The sequence below is a fragment of the Rhinopithecus roxellana genome, chromosome 4 (assembly GCF_007565055.1).
Source record: "Rhinopithecus roxellana isolate Shanxi Qingling chromosome 4, ASM756505v1, whole genome shotgun sequence".
NCBI lineage: Eukaryota > Metazoa > Chordata > Mammalia > Primates > Cercopithecidae > Rhinopithecus > Rhinopithecus roxellana.
The window spans coordinates 65523805-65540120 of record NC_044552.1 but is presented as its reverse complement, the minus strand read 5'-3'; the positions used below and the strand labels follow the sequence as shown (position 1 = coordinate 65540120).

Here is a 16316-nt window from a genome sequence, read left to right as displayed (position 1 = left end):
GTATATACCGAGCCAGCCAGGAGTCGAACCTGGAATCTTCTGATCCGTAGTCAGACGCGTTATCCATTGCGCCACTGGCCCTGCACGTGTGTAGGTAGCAGGGTATTTCATAAGAAACTAGGTTATACCCGTAATGTCTGGGCGAGGGCCTGTAAGCCGCGTTTGCCCGCTGGTCCAGGCTCGCAGCGCACGGACTCCCTGGTGGCTACTTCTGCACACGCCCCGTAGCCTTCATTCCTTTCTCGGACTGTCTCTCCTGGCTGAAAGATGGCGGTGAAAAGCATGCCCTGCATCCTCTCTGCCCTAGTATCACCGCTCCATTAATATGTTCGTTCATTCAACCAGTATTAGTGTTCAAGGCACTGTAGATAACGGTGAAGAAAACATGAGAGACCTTTGCCCTGAAGATTACAGGGCAGTGGCGGAAGCGGATAATAAAGCACTAAATAAACGAAATAATAGTGATAAGCGATTGGAGAAAAAAAATAATAAAACAGGGAAAGAGGATAGGAAAGGCCAGCAGTGAAAGCGATGAATGAGAGATAAATGCTGTTATCAGGGGAAAAGAGTGATCTGGAACAGGGAAAAAATCGCTAGGAAAAAGGCCTGGAGGTGGGAGCAGGCTTGGGAGTTATGTTGAGGAGGCCAGTGCTCAGTGGAGAGGAATAGGAGATCCTGGAAAACCACCTCCGGCTTTATAGGCCCTTGTAAGTACTCTGGCCAACTTTACAGGCCCTTGTAAGGACCCTGGCTGGTATTCTGTAGGAAACTGGAAGCCGTTGTACGGTGACATGGTCTGAGTTTTTATTTGTCTCTCTGTGGTTCTTTTTTTTTTTTTCTTCAAATATTTTACTAAGCAAAACTGTGCTAGGTCTCCTCACTGCATGCTGCTTCTACTGCAGGGCCTTGATCTCAGAATTTGACAGCTTTATAAGGAGCATCAACCCGGACACACATATGAATGTTCACGTGTTCACTTTGAAAGCAAACAAACGTCTCATATGTGTCTGTTTTAGTTTGTCCATATTTCTGAGAATAAATCATCCCCATGCCTGGTGAGCATTTTAAGTAAGTTGAGGTCTACTAAACAGGAGTAAAACTCCCTGATATTGAGAATATACACATTGAGATTAGAAAATATTTGTTTTCAGTTCATAAGGTTTCAACAGCCCTTACAAAAAATATTCTGCTCTTTCTGCATAAGCGTTAAGGTAGGCCTAGGTTATGGATTCCTCCCTAGGCAGTAGCATAGGGATCTTCTCATTCGGTTTTGTACGATGGACCCCAAGGGCAGCTTGGCGATTCTGGACTCTATCTCAGAATAATACTTCTGAATATACGAAAGAAAAGATAAATATGTAAGATTTCAAAAGGAAACTAATTATGTTAAAATAGGTTACCAAAACTTTTTTTTTTTTTTTTTGAGACAGAATTTTGCTCTTATTGCCCAGGCCGCAGTGCAATGGCGCGATCTCGGCTCACCGCAACTTCTGCCTCCCGGGTTCAAGCGATTCTCCTGCCTCAGCATCCTGAGTAGCTGGGATTACAGGCATGTGCCACCACGTCCGGCTAATTTTGTGTTTTTAGTAGAGACGGGGTTTCTCCATGTTGGTCAGGCTAGAGCATCCCTGGAAGTCACAGGTCCCACCTAGCACCTTAAAAATTGACTTTAACTCAGCTGGTTGTAGGCTCTGTCCACATTCAGTCTCCTCAGTGTTTGTCTATAAAAATTTATCTGTGTTTTGCAGGCTTTGAAGACCTCCCTTGGGTACCTCAAATTTCTTAGCTATATTCACTACAAGAAATGCTTTTGGCTGGGCGCGGCGGCTCATGCCTGTAATCCCAGCAGTTTGGGAGGCCGAGGTGGGCGGATCACGAGGTCAGCAGATCGAGACCAGCCTGGCCAACATCGTGAACCCTCGTCTCTACTAAAAACACAAAAAATTAGCCGGGCGTGGGTCCCAGCTACTCGGGAGGCAGGATAATTGCTTGAATCCGGGAGGCGGAGGTTGCAGTGAGCCGAGATCGCGCCACTTACTGCACTCTAGCCTAGGCGACAGAGCGAGACTCTGTCTCAAAAAAAAAAAAAAAAAAAAAAAAGAAAAAGAAAATGCTTTCGCTTTGTTTTTGAAAATCTTTCTACGTCTTTTCTGACAGTTCCAGTTTCAACTTCCAGTCTTTTCTTCAGCATCTATCGGAGAAACAGAGTCCAGATATATAAATCTAGGTATATATTTATATATATCTAGGGTGAGGACTGGCAAGTCTGAAATCTGTAGGGTTGCCTACAACCAAGCTGGAAACTCTCAGGCAGAAGCTGACGCTGAAGTCTTGAAACAGAATTTCTTCTTCCTTAGGGAAGTCTTTGTTTTGCTCTCCAAGCCTTTTAACTGATTGGATAAGGCCCATCTACATAAAGGAAAATCTTTATTTAAGGTTAACTGATTGTTGACCACATTTACAAAATAACTTCACAGAAACATGTAGATTAGCGTTTAATTGAATAACTGGATACTATATAGCCTAGCTAAGTTGACACATACAACTATCACAGTGGTGGACTCTCCTCCTCTGTTTCAGTGCACAGTTTTTTTCAGTTTCACTCCCAGGCATATGGAAAACTGCACCATCGCCACTCTCACATTGTTTTACATGACTGTCAGCAGGCTGTGACACAGCCACCTGCATCCTCTCCAATTTCAGATGTGTGGAGCGGAGCCAACGTGAGAGTTCCACGGTTCATCCTAATCACAGTGGGAACTGAATAGAAGATACAGTTCACACCAAGAGTTCTGAAAATGATTGCTCAAAGTCTCAATTTGCTTCCAAGGCTTATCTCTGGCTAAACAACTCCTTTGACATCCTAGAAATTGTGTGCAAACTTCGTCAGCTGCCATTCAAAGGAAAAACCAAAATAAAATACTATTGGCTCTGCTGTCTGGTGCCTGCCACAGTTGGGTTAAAGCCATTTTAGGTGTGACTGTGCTATTTATGATGATTATATTGGCTCCAAGCACACTCATAATATGATGGCTAATCGTATAATAATAAAGTAATAAGTGCTTATTTCATGAGTTTCAATCAAAGTGAGTGCTGAGTTCATAGACTTGCATCTTTTTATAAAAATGAAAACTCTAGTAGGCGTGGCCTTTTACTGTTCACCCCATCACATATATAGGCAAAGGTACATGCCAATGTCTGCCTTAGATTGTGACAGAGAAATCCTCTAAATATTGATACAGCTAAGAAATACTGAAATGTCTGTTTCAGCATAATCACCAGGACAACAGATTTCAAGTAAAAAAGCCAAACATAATTACAGGTTTCATTTGGGAAGTTACTTTCACAGCTGTGCCAACAATTTGGATACTCTTCAGAATTTCATTAAACCCCTTTGTTCAAATTATACTCCCAAGATCAGATTTATTTTTAATAGAAAACAGAATAAGTTGGGAACACATAAGCCCCCATGACGATATAGAATTTTTTTTCCTCTCTCTATGTATACACACACACACACACACACACACACACACACACACACACACACACACACACACAATGCTAATTTGACACATCAAATCAGATCCTTTGGTCAAGTATCAGGACAAGAAAGCTTCTCTTGCTGTGTAGCTATACCAGGAAGGGAACTTCTTTATCTCTTTCCAAGATTAAGTTGTTAATTCTTAAATCTTGCCGGTTTTTGTTTTGTTTTGTTTTGTTTTTTGAGGCGGAGTCTCGCTTTGTCGCCCAGGCTGTAGTGCAATGGCGCGATCTCGGCTCACTGCAAGCTCCGCCTCCCGGGTTCACGCCATTCTCCTGCCTCAGTCTCTCGAGTAGCTGGGACTACAGGCGCCCGCCACCACGCCCGGCTAATTTTTTGTATTTTTAGTAGAGACGGGGTTTCACCATGTTAGCCAGGATGACCTCGATCTGCTGACCTCGTGATCCACCCGCCTCAGCCTCCCAAAGTGCTGGGATTACAGGCGTGAGCCACCGCGCCCGGCCAAATCTTGAGTTTTTAAGAAGCAACTCTGGAACTCCATTAGTTAATCTTTAAGCAGGTAGGGGGAGCCCAATTTTAACGGAAAGAAATGGGGTAAGGAATGACCGGAATTTTAATCTAATTCCAGTTTAATTTAAAAGCCATGAAATAAGAAATAGCTTGCTTCTTGCTAGGATCAGTTCTTGGTGACGTAAGTGCTCTGGTGTAAATGTATTACACGACTCGGAGGAGTGTTCTGTAAACGTGGCTGGCTACCCGCTTTCCTACCCTCTTCTCCCTGAAGCCAGAGGTCATACTTTACCCACCCACGTTAGGATGAGCAGGATGAGCTGCTTGCTGTTTCGCCCTGGGGCGGGGGTCAGGCTATCGCCAGTGTTTTCCCCACCCCTCACCTCCCCCGCGCGTAAAACTTTGTTATCCTGCAACTGAGCGGTTTCTTAGGTCTTTTGGGGCGAAGCCAAGGTTAATCTTCAGTGTCTGAAGAAGTGTCTGCGTACTTTCAAACCTCAGTAACAAGAAAATAAATCAATGCACAGAACAAAGGCAAAGATCATCTCTTTTCTATGCTCATTTGCAACTCACAAAGTGTGGTGGCTCCGTGGCTTAGCTGGTTAAAGCGCCTGTCTAGTAAACAGGAGATCCTGGGTTCGAATCCCAGCGGGGCCTATTGTTGTTTTACTACCTTCGAAGTACTCATGGAACCATTGAAGTGTAGCTTGAAAGGTTATTTGCCACCGTGGGGCGCCCTCAAAATGTTTTATATGCGTCCGGTGTGAAACCAACTTGTTTATGAAAAAAAAGCAAACATCAACTTGGCTCTCTTTTAGAATAATGAAATTGTGAATTTCTTGTTTTTCTTACATTTTTCTTCCACATGTTATATTCTTAAAACATGTACGAGAGGAACCAGGGAAAGCCAAAGGTAAACACCAAATTTAAACTACAAGCAACAGTCACAATCTTTGGTCATTCTATTTTCTTTCCTGGGGACATCCTAAACAGATTCATTGTTAGAATCTGCAGGTAATGTTTTTGGAAGGTCAGTCTTTGGAATGATTGATAATCTGTTGTTGAGAAGGCTGTAGCATCTCTGAAAATTCACAGCAGACAGTAAGATCTGGCCACATAAAACAAGCTGTGATTCGCTATTTTAAAATATTGCATTGTACTCAGAGTTTTTGGAAAGGAACAAATCAAAGCAAAAACAAATATTTGTCACCGAGACTTGAGAAAAGAAGCTGTCAGAGAGGAGCCTCCATTTGCTTATGGAGCCCACTAGAACAGGCTGACCTGAAGAAGTCTAGGAAGGGTTGAGATGCCTTCTCCCAAACTCTCCAAGAGGAAGAAAGAGAAATTGAGAAGTAGGAAAGAAGTCAGTTTTACTCTTAGAAGAAGTTTTCCACATAGAAACACAAGAAAATGGAAGTTCACTGTAACTATTACCAGTCCTCTTACCCGTCTCCCAAAACCCAGCCCCCAGCTCACCTGGCACTGAAAGTTCCACTTCTCTGGTTTTGCCTTCAGAGCATATTATTTTGTGTAAATTGTCAAGGCTTGAAATATGATTTCCTGTTCTAGCTCTGGAGACAAAATCCCAACACTTGGAGGAACAGCTCAGAAGCAACTCTACTTTTATGGAGACTTTCTACTCCCATTCTGCAGCTTAATTCCCCACTTTTATTTTTTGTTGTTGTTTTTTTTTTGAGACGGAGCCTCGCTCTGTCACCCAGGCTGGAGTACAATGGTGTGATCTCGGCTCACTGCAAACTCTGCCTCTAGAGTTCAAGTGATTCTCCTGCCTCAGCCACCTGAGTAGTTGGGATTACAGGCGCCCACCATCATGCCCGGATAATTTTTGTATTTTTGGTAGAGATGGGGTTTCACCATATTAGTCAGGCTGGTCTCGAACTCCTGACCTCAGGTAATCTGCCCGCCTTGGCCTCCCAAAGTGCTGGGATTATAGGCCTGAGCCACCGCACCCGGCCAATTCCCCACTTCTCTTTACAAACATCAAGCAGCAATGGAAAGGCAGACCCTTTTTTTTTTTCACTAGAGCCTTCCATCTTCTGTTCTTTTTCCCAAGGCCCAGATACAAACTTCCCTCAAATGATAAGACAGGCTGGGTCACTGGTGCAGACATCAACACTAAATCACTAATTCATTCCCTTACCAACCCTGCCTCATTTCCACTCTCCTGCTCCGTCAGCTCCGGAAATACCTTTATAGGAGGCTTGTAGCCAAGTGGCCCTCAACAGATTGCATAGTCTGTACTACTGAGTTGGCAGTAGTAGTACTGGCTACTGAAGCTATTGAATATTCCAGGTGATGAGTCTCACTATCTTTTCCAAAAGCCTATGTCTTCCTAGCTCTCCGTAAATGGATAAATCATGGAAACAATTTATATGTAAAAGTGGAAACGGTTTGCAATCAGATGCTTGTTTGTCTAGTGAGTGGCTATTTGTCAATGACCAATTATGTGGCAGTTACCACGCTGATCACACTTGGGTGAAGAGGCTGATGGGAGGGGAAAACAATTTAATGGCAGTTATAGTATAGTGGGATGTAATACTATTGGGAGTACAGGGTGCTTTGAGCCACATTTGCTTATTTATTTGTTTATTTATTTAGAGATGGAATCTCTCTCTGTTGCCCAGGCTGGAGTGCAATGGCGTGATCTCGGCTCACTGCAACCTCTGTCTCTCAGGTTCAAGTGATTCTCCTGCCTCAGCCTCCCAAGTACAGTCCCACCCAAGTGCCTGTAGCCTGGGACTACAGGCACCCACCACCACACCTGGCTACTTTTTGTATTTTTAGTAGAGACAGGCTTCACCATGTTGGCCAGGCTGGTCTCGAACTCCTGACCTCAAGTGATCCACCTGCGTCAGCCTCCCAAAGTGCTGGGATTACAGGCATGAGCCACCACTCTCGGCCCCACATTTGCTTATTTATTTATTTTTTTAGGGACAGGGTCTGGGTCAGTTGCTCAGGCTGGGGTGCAATAGCACAATCCTAACTCACTGCAGTCTTGAACTCCTGGTCTCAAGAAATCCTCCTGCTTCAGCCTCCTGAATAGCTAGGCCTACCAGTGTGTGCCATACGTGTTTGCCACCACATCCAGGTGACTTTTGTGTTTTGTTTGTAAAGATAAGATTTCATAATATCGTCCAGGCTGTTCTCCAACTCCTGGGCTCCAGCCATACTCTGGCCTAGGTCTTCCAGAGTGTTGGGATTACAGGCGTGGGCCACTGCTCAGGCCTGCAGCTACATTTGGAAACAAACCTGTGTTGGGGCTGGGTGCAGTGGGTATCACCTCTGTAGTCTCAGCACTTTGGGATGCTAAGGTAGGAGGATCACTTGAAGCCAGGAGCTCACGACCAGCTTGGGCAACATAGTCCATAGCAAGACACCATCTCTACATAAGATAAAATAAATTAGCCTGGCATAATGGTGTGTACCTGTAGCCCTAGCTACTCGGGAGGCTGAAGCGGAAGGATCTCTTGAGCTCAGGAGGTTGAGGCTGAAAAATTCAAAACAAAATAGAAAAACAAACAAAAACCCTGATTGGGCAAAGGTGGAAGGAAGACTTTATGGAAGAAGTGATACCCACACTGAGCCACGAGGGAGACATAGAACTTATCAAGGCAAGAGGGTAGATGTGGGAGAAGGAGTGGGATAGACGCTCTTGGCAAAGGAAACACTGTGTAACTAAAGGTGAGGAAGAGAATGCGCAGTTCAGATACGTGGAAGGTAGTTAGGTGAGGGTATGTGCAAGTCTTAAAACTATTTTTTGTCTGGAGATAGCTAGAGAACATTGGACTTGGCAGTTGATAAGTGTCAGGTGTTTCATGCTTTCTTTTAAAAAGACAATGCCTTACCAAAGCAGTTTGGATAGCATTTGAATTTACAAGTTGTGGATTAAGTAGGGCCTCTAGCTTGGCTGCTGAGGTTCTCCTATGGGCAGGTAGAACTAGAAGGGACTGTGTTTCCCATTGCATTCTAAGTAGCAATGCTCATCTACTTGCTTCGTATCTGTCTGAGCTAGCCTGTTTACTTCTCAAGGCAGGGGCTGTGCCTGTCTTCTTCACTGCTGTATCTCCAGAGACCAGCACAGGGCCTGGCCAACAGCAGTGTGTTGATTAATATTATGTGTCAATTAGAGTGGTCCATTAGATACTCAGATTATACACATTGTTTCTGGCTAGGCATGGTGGCTCATGCCCGTACTCCCAGCAGTTTGGGAGGAGGCCAAGATAGGAGGATTGCTTGAGCCCAGGAGTTTGAGACCAGCCTGGTCAACATAGTGAGGCCCTCATGTGACTACAAAAAAAAAAAAAAAAAAAAAAAATTAGCTAGGTGTGGTGGTACACACCTGTAGTCCCAGCTAATCATGAGACTGAGGTGGGAGGAATACTTGAGCCCAGAAGATCGAGGCTGCAGTGAGTCCTGGTTGCACCCCTGCACTCTAGCCTAGGTGACAGAGCGAGAACTTATCTCAGGGTGTTTCTAGATGAGATTATCATTTGAATGAGGGACTCAGTAAAGTAGATTGCCCTCCCCAGTATGATCCCTCCCATTTGTTGAGGACCTTAATAGAACAAAGGTTGAGGAAGGAGGAGTTCACCTCTTTTCCCCCATCCCACTGCTTGACATCTCATTTTTTTCCTCTTGCTCTTGGATTGGGATTGGGATTTACATCATTGACTCCTGGGGCTTTCAGGCCTTCAGATCCAGACTGAATTATACGACCTGCTTTTCTGGGACTCCAGCTAGCAGATGGCAGATTGTGGGACTTCTCAGCCTCCTCCATAATTGTGTGAACCAATTCCTTATCATAAATTACTGTCTCTCTCTCGATAGACAGGCATACATAGATAGATAGATAGATAGATAGATAGATAGATAGATAGATAGATAGATAGATACATACATACATACATACATACATACATACATACATACATAGTTAATAGATAGACTATTAGTTCGGTATTTCTGAAGGACCCTAATACAAGCAGGTACTCAATTATGAAAAAAAAAATTACAATGTACCAGGCATTTGTTATTTGCCAGACACTCTTCTAAGCTTTTTACATATTCCAAGTCATGTAATCCTTACTGCATAGTTATAAGGAAAGGTGCAATTATTTCCTCCATTTTAAAGAGAAGGGCACTGAGGCACAAGGATGCAAAGTCACTTTCCTGGAAGGTGACAAGTGGCAGCATCCAGAGATGGGCCTAGGCAGCCTGAATTGAATTCGACTAATCTGCTGGCCTTCCAAGCACCTTTAAGTGTTTTTTCTGCTACCCTAGGGGGTACACCTATTTGCCATTTCCTCCTTTCTCTTATGTTGCCACCTCTGAAGGAGGGATTCAAAGCCATGTTTGATCAGAATGTCAGGGTAGGCAGAAATGAAGTGAATATGTGGAGTGAATACTTGGGCAATAAGGGGGAACTTTATTCTTTTCTAGCCTTGCTGATAATGATCTTTCTAACACATATCAATTCATTTTTCTTTTAGTGCATGCTTGAATCTTTTTGTGAATTTTAAGAGTTTTAGGAGAGAAAGAGGGCAGAAAAATTTTGAATATCAATGATCATAAAACAGATTCACTCTATGTTCTGCTTTGGTAACTTGGTAATCAGATTGAATTTCTTTTTTAAAAAGGAATGAAGAAGAGAAAATTCCAGTCATCTGAGGTTTTTGATTGAGGCTTTGCAGTAAATTATGAGCTCAAAATAGAAACACTGCCTATTCATGTTTCTAACGGTAGCTATTAATGCTCAAGATGATCAGGCTGAACATCAGGAAACTTGAATTTGAGGAATATTTCTGGAGATGTCATTAAACATGAACTTCTGTGTGTCTACATCATGCTCCCTGGGTCCCAGGTCCTGTTCTGAACTGCAAAATTAGTAGATTGTCAGATCTCATGACCTGCAATGTGTTCCTGCTGTATCTCAAGGAAAATCTTACAGCCTCATAATTGAAATGTACGAAGATGTTCATTGATGGAACCCTTATTTGTAGTGGCAAAGTGGGAGAGTAGGTGACTTCACATTGCAGACTTCTATGCAGCAATTAAAATAATTGGTTTAGATGTACACACAGCAACATAACTCAAAACTGCAGTACTAATGGAATAAGAAAGAGATCTATGACACAGTACCACTTATGTAAATTAAAAACACATTCACCCAAACCAATCATACCTGTTCTACAAAAGCATATACAAAGAAAAGGATGCCTTTTCCAGTGATTTCTTTTTTCCTTTAAACAGGCTTTTAAAACAACCTGTATTTTTAAAAGTTAATATGTTAATATGTGCATTATAGGAAATTGAAAACCACAAGAAGCAAAGAACAAAGTCATTCACAATCACAAGCAGTTTATTGTTTGACATGTTCTTCTAGGTCCTTTGCGTGTGTAGGCACAACATCCAATCTTATGGGACTGAGATCGTACAGTATGTATCATGATTTTTCACACATCATGAATATTTATCAATTCAAAATCCCAAAGCTATGCGAGTATTTTGATAACCAAGAATACACTACACCAACTCAATCTGTTAAAAAAAAAAAATGTAATCCTGCCTGTCTTGGGACAAAAATTTCATAGAAGACAAAAATGGCAACATGCCTCTAGATAAAAGCATTGGCAGAGTTCTGATTTAAATGCTGCATTCCCTTAATGCTCAATTTAAAATGAAACATACAGCAACAGAATACACTAAGTATAATGTTCCTAAGAGAATTCATTAGCAGAGCTATAACATTACAATATAAGCAAGGTATAGTTCCATTGACTTACTTAATGTATTCCTATAGTACAGCCAAAAGAGATGCATACATCAATGGCAATCATCAAAATGTAAATAAGGACACATATGGACACATCTGCATACATCTCTCTCTCCCTGTATACTTCCTTCTGCCCCTCTGCTGCCAACCTAATGAACAAGTCCTGACATATACTGCTCAGAGGTGGTTTAACAATTCCATGTCCAAGATGCATCTTTTCTATCAATTATAACAAAGGTGTTTACAAATTGGCTAATTCACTAGCTCTAGTTTTTTTTTTTTTCTTTTTGAGATGGAGTCTCACTCTGTTGCCCAGGCTGGAGTGCAGTGGCGCAATCTCGGCTCATTGCAACATCCGCCTCCCAGGTTCAAGCAATTCTCCTGCCTCAGCCTTCTGAGTAGCGGGGACTACAGGTGCGCGCCACCACGCCCAGCTAATTTTTGTATTAGTAGAGACGGGGTTTCTGCACATTGGCCAGGATGGTCTCGATCTCTTGACCTTGTGATCCACCTGTCTCGGCCTCCCAAAGTGTTGGGATTACAGGCGTGAGCCACCATAGCCGGTCCACTAGCTCTAGTTTTTATCATATGTTGTCACCTCAGACATTCGTAAAGGTTAGATGTTGCAAAATAATAAACTTTGTCCACAATAAACACAGGCACTTTACTAAAAATACTCATATAGACCTGTGGTTATCATCTAAAACCATCTTCTAGATATGGAGATACTAGCAAACAGCCCTTCCCTTCACCCTTCCTCTTCTCCCTTTTCCACCATCCCCAGTAACTAAGTATAGGACGTCTAGCTCCAAGAGGTGGACTAATAAAGGTCACTCCCAGAAGACAGGCTTTCCTAAAAACTAACAAAAGGACATTCCCAAAGGGACGGATTCACTACACCTATTTTTAACATACTTTGAGCATTAAGAGTTGTTTATCCTTTAATACACAATATTAACTAAAATGCACATATAGAACAATGGTTAGACTATCTGAACTAATCTAACTCAGGGGCACAAAACCCTTCTCCCTGCATACCTCCTCCCCCACTCTACTCCACCACCCAATGAATAGTCAGCATACGCTCCTAAGCATCAAGTTTTAACAATTCCATTTCCAAATGCAACCACTCCTAGAAGTACTGAAAACAAATGCTTAGAGGCATGTTACTTTAGCTCTCTACTTTTAACCCATGTTGTGCACCTTTTCTTTCTTTTTTTTTTTTTTTTTTTTTTTGAGACAGAGTCTTGCTCTGTTGCCAGGCTGGATACAGTAGCATGATCTCCCCCCACTGCAACCTCTGCCTCCCGGGTTCAAGCGATTCTCCTGCCTCAGCCTCCCAGGTAGCTGGGACTACAGGCATGCGCTACCATGATCAGCTAATTTTTGTAGAGATGGGGTTTCACCGTGTTGGCCAGGATGGTCTCAATCCCTTGACTTCGTGATCCGCCTGCCTAGGCCTCCCAAAGTGCCAGGATTACAGGTGTGAGCCACTGCACCTGGCTGTTGTGCACTTGTAAACACCTAGAAAGGCTAGATGTTTCAAACTGCACTGAAGTTTTCCATTACATATACAGTAGCATTGAATAAATGGTGTATATACGTAACATAGACTATAATTTGAGTGTCTTCTAAATAGGAACATTCTGGCCTAGAACCCTTCCCTTTCTGACCTCTACCAACCCTGTTGACAGCTATAAGCCATCTGTAATGCTTAGGGGGGATTTTAACAATTTCATTTCTGTTTTTAAGAAATGTTCCCTATGAATTTTAACACAAAGCGTACTCAATGTATTCGTGTACTAACTCTACTTTTGTCATACACTGGCAACATCTTTAACACCGACTAAATGTAAATTAGGACTCCTATGTCTGCTTATATACACTATATACACAGCACAGTAAATGAAAATGCAGACCTAAGGGACAATGGTCAATGTGCCTCATCATAAACACACTGGACACTGGTAGAAAGCCCTTTGTACTTTGTGCTCCTCCTTTACCCTGAACCAGCACAAATATCATAATGTGTACTTCTCAGAGAATTGATCAATTTCCAAGACAATATTTCATATCAAAAGGATAACTACAAAACGTGTTATTTACTACGTCTACTTTTAACATACTTTGTGCACTTCTAAACATCTAGAAAGACGAGATGTTTCAAATAAGGACTTAAGTTTATCCACTATATACATAGCACTGTGGAATAAACTACACACATGTAACAATGGTTATATCTGAAAGTGTTTCCTAAATAGGAACATTCTGGTCTAGAACCCTTCATTCCTTCCAACTCCTCTCCACCACCAAACTGGTGGATATAGGCACATGTGTCACTTCAAGCTGACGTTATTTCACTTCCAAAAGTCCTTTTCAGAAGACAGCCTCTCTATGAATTTTAACAAAATGTACAAAATGCATTAGTTTACTAATTCTACTTTTGTCATACATTGGCAACCTATTTAATAGCTACAGACTAGATATTATAAAATCAGGACTCATTTGTCCAGTATATACACAATATATACAGTATAGCAAAGTTAAATGAAATGCATGTAACATATAGGCAATGGATTAAGCTGAAATGTTCTAATAAACAATGGCAAAACCTTTTGCAATTTCTTCCCTCCCACCTCCCACGTGGTTCAACAATTCCACTTCCAAACAGCATTTCCCATCAGTTTTTAAAAGTTATTTACAAAAAGTGTTATTCTAATACTACTTTAAAATACATCAAGTACTTCCAAATATCTCAAGACTAGACATTTCATAACTTGTCTACCACGTACACAGCACTGTTAAATAAAACTGCACACACATAACAATGGTTATCATCTGAGCTATCTTCTAAATGTGACCATTTTGGCCTTGAATCATTCCCTCTACTCTTCCTTCTCTGCCTTCGATCCAGTGGACAAGTACAGGCACGTGTAATGCTTAGAGACTGTTGAACAAATTCCTATGCAAAAGTCAATTACAGAAGACAAGTTTCCCTATGAATTTCAACACAAAGTATACAAAATATGCCAATTTTACTACTTTGTCATACACTGGCAACCTCTTTAACATCAAGAGACTAGATGTTGAAACATTAGGACTATTTGTCCATTATATACACTATATACAGAGCAAAACAAAACACACAAAACATACAGAAAAATGGTGTCTGAAAATGTCCAAGTATGAACACACCAGCATATTATCTTTTGTAATTTCTTCCCTCCCACCTCCTCTAAACCATTGAACAAGTATAGACAGTACTATACTGCTTACAAAGGTGGCTTCGCAATTCAATTTCCAAAAGCATTTCCTGTGAATTTTAGCAAAAACATATTTACAAAGTGGTATTTTACTGCCTCTACATTTAACATACACCGGGCACTTCTAAACATCTAGATAGACTAGATGTTTCAAGTAAGGAGTTAATTTGTCCACTATGTACACAGCAGTCTTGAATAAACTGCAAACATGTAACAACAGTTATAATATGAAAGAGTCTTCCAAATGTGAACATTCTGGCCTAGAACCCTTCCCACCTCCATCAATCCAGTAGGCAAGAATGCTCAAATTTTCATAAGACAATCTTTCCTAGGACTTGTAAAACAAAATGTACAAAATATATTAATTTACAAACTCTACTTTTGTCATACACTGGCAACCTCTTTAACATCCAGAAAGACTAGATGTTGTAAATTAGGACTCGTTTGTCCTTTATGTATACTATACACACAGATAAGTAAAACAAAATGCACAGACATAGCGATTCATCTTGCCTCACTGTAAGTAGGAATGGCATACAGCTCTCTGCACCTCCCCTCCTCTCTCTTCCCCTGAACCACTGCACAAACACAATGAGTATTACTCAACAGGTGATTTGGTCATTTCCCCCAAAAATTAACATGTCTATGAATTGTAACAAAAAGATATTTACAAAATGTGATTTTACTACCTCTAATTCTAACATATATCAGACACTTCAGAATATCTAAAAAGAATAGACATTTCAAAAAAGCTTAGCATTGTCAACTATATACACAGTAGTGAGGAATAAAATGCACACAAAATACTGGATAGAATATGAAAATATCTTCTAAATATGACCAGTCTGGCATAGAACCTTCTTTTCTTCCTTTTCGGGTCTTCCAGCTCCATGTCATCTAACCCACTGAACAAACGTGGACATATAGCTTCCAGAGGCCGTCTTAACAACTCCATTTCCAAAAGTCATTTCCAGAAGACATGTATTTTCTACGATTTCTTTTAAATATATGAGAATTTACAAGATGTGTGACTTTCTAACTATCATACGTCGGCAACCTCTTTCCATCTAGAAGGGCTAGATTTTGACAAATGTTTTCTATTAAAAGGTTAGGGTGGAGCTGAGAGCAGCTTTTCCATATTATATACACAGGCCTTCCATAACCGCCAGTAAATCTTCCCAGAGGGTGGTGGGCATTTCTGATGGGCCAAACGTGGCCTGTCATTCTACCATTTCTCTCTTCCGACAGCAAGGTCTGGTAGTACGAAGACCAACCGCCCGATGTCCGCTAACCGTTCCACCCGTCGTCGTTCGGGACTTCGCTCACCTCGCAGGCCCGTTAAGGCCTTTGTCCGTTGTCGTCAGGACTAGGTAGGTCTTGCCCAATGGCGACAGACAGGTCACCCGGGACCCAGATCTGGCGGTTCCATGGCCTGAAGAGGCGGCCGAGCCTGCCTGCGTTCCTAGGCCGCCTTCCCGGGCCCTCCACGCCTTAACGGCCTCCGCCGCGCGGCGTTCGAGCGGCCGCCATGCTTCCCAGCCCGCCACTCCCGCCACCAGGCCCGGCAGGCTTGGGCCGGGAGACTCGACGGCCGGCGGGGTCCGGGCTGGGAGAGGCCAACGCCGCCATCAGTCACCGAGGTAGGGTGGAGAAGAGAGGTTCGACGCCGCTTCAAGGCCTGGACCCAGTCACAGTAGAGGCCTCCCGTATCTGCAGGGCAGAGGGCGCGGCCTGTCCCGGGGTCCCCAAGCTCACCCGCCGACCCAGGGCCGGAGGGCCTGGGGGGCCCAGGAGGAGCGGGGCCGGAACTCTTCTTGCAGTGAGTCAGGATGAGGTGGGGAATGAGACTGAGGAAAGGGAATTAAAAAGAAATCTATAACTAAATAAATAAGAGCCCTACAGTAATGATAATGAACCATGAAGAGGCTCATTAGAATGAATGGTGATCCACATTCATTCAACTCTGCATGTGAAGGAGGGAGAGGGCAAGACAACTAGAGACAGAGGAGAAACAGGGAAAGGAAGTGAGATTTCAAAACACCAGTAGGTTCTGAAATTATTTTCTGAGTACAGAATACTTTTTGCTGTCCTTGGAGTGGCTAATAAAAACAGAGTGCTTTTATTCCGGAACTCGGAAAAATTATTTTTTAAAAGAGCAGGTAGGAAAACGTAGCGTAAACTTATACTCGAGAAAACATGGCGTAAACTTAAAGTCGATTTGTGTGTAAATACTAAAAGCAGCAGC

The 16316-nt window shown here is 42.4% G+C and overlaps 2 non-coding genes across 2 annotated transcripts; one reads left to right on the top strand and one right to left on the bottom strand.

Annotated features, from left to right (window-relative positions):
* Positions 1-8: 8 nt before the first annotated feature.
* Positions 9-81, bottom strand: TRNAR-ACG. The gene has a single exon. It is a non-coding gene; the product is annotated as a tRNA-Arg (tRNA).
* A 4517-nt stretch (positions 82-4598) lies between these two features.
* TRNAT-AGU lies at positions 4599-4672 on the top strand. Its single transcript has one exon. It is a non-coding gene; the product is annotated as a tRNA-Thr (tRNA).
* The last annotated feature ends 11644 nt before the right edge of the window (positions 4673-16316 follow it).